Below are 3361 nucleotides of genomic sequence, written 5' to 3' on the forward strand. Positions count from 1 at the left end.
ATCAACTAGAATTTCATTTACAAATCAAACTATATATCAGTTTATTGAGATCAGTGTTACTCTATGGACATGAGTCATGGTATGACAATGAAACAATCTCCAATAAATTTAGTAGATTTGAGAATAAAGCCCTCAGAAGGATATTGGAAGTTAAATGGTACGACCGGATTTGAAATGAAACTATCAGAGAGATTGCTCGATTAGCATATGTGGATGAGATCATTATGAGGGGCATGCTCTTTGCACTCCCCAAAACAGATTAGTTCACAAAATGCTTAACTGGGCTCCACAAAGCACTAGAAGAATTGGAAAACCGAGGCCTACATGGCTTAGGACTATAAAGCGCAAAGTAGGAGATGATGACTGGAGAAGTATTGAATTAAAAGCTCAAGAGAGAGACAACTGGTGAATTCAAACCGAGGCCCTTTGTGTCAATAGCTATAGGAGGAGATGATGATGACGATGATTCGGATGATGATATGCATATATATATATATATATATATACATATATATATATATATATATATATATATATATAATGCATTATACCCATGAGAGGAAAAATGTAAAGACTTGATTGGAGATAGTACTTTCGTCCATTAAGGACATCAACAGACTCAACAATGAGGATACATATACAAAGACATTGTACTTATACAGGGGAGGGTGATTCAACTGGCAGCGGTTGGATCCCCTTCTCCTGTATGAATACTATGTCTTTGTATATATATATCCTCATTGTTGAGTCTGTTGGTGTCCCTTATGGATGAAAGTACTAACTTTAATCAAGTCTTTTCATTTTTACTTCCGTTGATATTACATATATATATACACATATATATATATATATATATATATATATATGGGATGGTGAGCATTGGGTAAACCAAAAAATATTAGTAAACGTCGAATGCCACTTTCTCTACAATTAAAAAATTTCCATCTGGTACCCTATCAATATTAACTCATGTATCAAAAACTTACTAGATACTTAGAACATAAAATATTTACAATTCACTGAGCAATGGAAACCAAACTAATGGAATTTACATGGAGGCAAGAATGGAGCAACGTGAATACGAGACCAAGTGAAGAAGAGGATATTGTAATAGGAAAAAAAAGTGAATTGGACATAATGAAAATAAGAGATCATACATGGACAAAATAAATAACAAAATGGATCCACAGAGATTGCAAACAAAGAAGAAAATGGAAGAGAAAAGCTAAGATTAAAGAGCTATGAATATTTGGGGGTATAGCCTTGCATGTAAAAAACCATAAACAGTGGAACGACATATCGAAGACCTTTATAGTTTTAAAGATTGGAATACCTCTCATGAATGACATAGGTAAAGGACAGTAACATTGCCCTATCTTGCTACTAGCCACTCCTCCACCGAAGGGTGAAGGAGACCTACAACATTTATTTGAATATTGGCAGAGCACCGCTGAGATTGACACAAGGTGTTATCAACCACTCCACTCATTGTCCCATGGAAACTGCAATGTCTGCCTTGTGTACATATACTTATTCTCAAGATGGATAGCGAGATTTGGTATCCTAGAACATAGTACTTTGGACAAATGTACCACTTTCACGTCTCAACTGTGGACATCAATAGTGAATTACCTGTGTATTATCCTTCATCAGACAACTGCAAAAAAAACCCAATGCCAACAGTATGGTTGAACGTTTTCACCGTACCCTCAAAGCAGCTTAGATGTCCCACTGCAAGGTTTATTCAGCTTCTCTGGATCCTCCTGTGACTAAAGACAACTCCTAAGGACGTCAAGGATATCTCAGCAGATGATATGGTGTAAGATGATCAGTTGGTCATCCTTGACGAGTTTTTTTTCCGTCAGCAACCTCCTTTGACAATCTCCTGTATCTACGTCACATCATGGGAAAATTTACTCCTTGCCACAATACATAAAAGCCCCCAGCTAAGCAACACATACCGACAGATCTGCACTCATCCAAGCATGTTTTCATCAGTAACGACACTAGCTAGTCACTAATTATGACCCCTTACACGGGCCCTTTCCAGGTGATCCGTCACGTGGCGAAAGCATTCCTCGTCAACATGCGTGGGAAAGAAGACAGGGTCTCTATTGATCGCCAAAAAGCTGCATATCTCCTGCCAGATGACCCACCTACATTACGCCTCTCACGAGCATGGTACCCTATTTCACATTTATGTCTTGTTTTACATGGAGATATGTACTGCACTTGTGTCACACACATTTGTAGACTGTAACGGCATATCTGTTTTTTTTTTTATATATTGCCGTTATCGCTTCTCCCTCACACTGATAAACTTTTCATGCCTGTATTTTGCTGCATTATTGTGTTTGAATTTCTTCGTCCTTCCTGACTGGAATGGGTTTTATATATATTTTTTCTCTGTCCAAATTCGACTCATCTCATTCACCTCATAACGGCTTGCTTGCACACTATGGTCTCGACATTAGTTGAGATCGGTTTGATATGTATTCTTATTCTAAACTTAAAAGTAATTATGATACACATAAGTTGAGAAAAAAAGAGGAAAATATATTGATAAAAAGTAAAAACCGTAAGTTAACAAGACACTGATTGAAAACTTAAAACAATGGTTAGTAAAAGGAAAGATGATATTCAAAAGAACACATAAAGGGGAAATAGATTGAGAAAAAAATAAATCAATCTGATTAGTTCCTAGAATAATACTCTTTCGACATCTCGTATCATCAACGTTTCCTTAAGCTAAACCTAACCTAATCCCCCATGGCTAGCTTTAATCAAAAGCAAACTTTATCTCATTGGTCTTGATTATTTCTGAGACAACTAATATTTTAGCAACTCATATCATAATGGTTTCCTTAAACCTAACCTAACGTATAATCAACCCATAAATTGGTTTTTGCTCCATCATGGCTTGCTTCGCTCATAAACAAACATTATCTAATTTCTCCTCTGATTGTCTGTGAGACCACTATGGTTTTGACAACTCATATCATTATGGTTTTCTCAAATTTAACATAACATAATCTAACCTAACCAAATCTAACCCTTAATTGGTCGTTGCTCCCCTGAGGCTACCTTCACTCACAAATACCAATTATCTCATTGCTCCTCTATTTTTTTTTTCTGAGTCCACTATTTTTTCAACAATTCATATCATCACGACTTCCTTATTGGAAAATTTAAAGCTTATCAATAATTTACCAGACTTATAACTTCTTACTTCCTTCAATAAATTGAGTATAATATAAAAGCGAAAATTATCAAATCAGAATATCACAGCAATACTCATTAGAAAGAGAACCGAAATTACTTGCTTAAGAATTTAAGTATAGAGAGCCCTTTGATCATTAGG

Source organism: Palaemon carinicauda, chromosome 29, assembly GCF_036898095.1.
Source record: "Palaemon carinicauda isolate YSFRI2023 chromosome 29, ASM3689809v2, whole genome shotgun sequence".
Taxonomy (NCBI): Eukaryota; Metazoa; Arthropoda; class Malacostraca; order Decapoda; family Palaemonidae; genus Palaemon; species Palaemon carinicauda.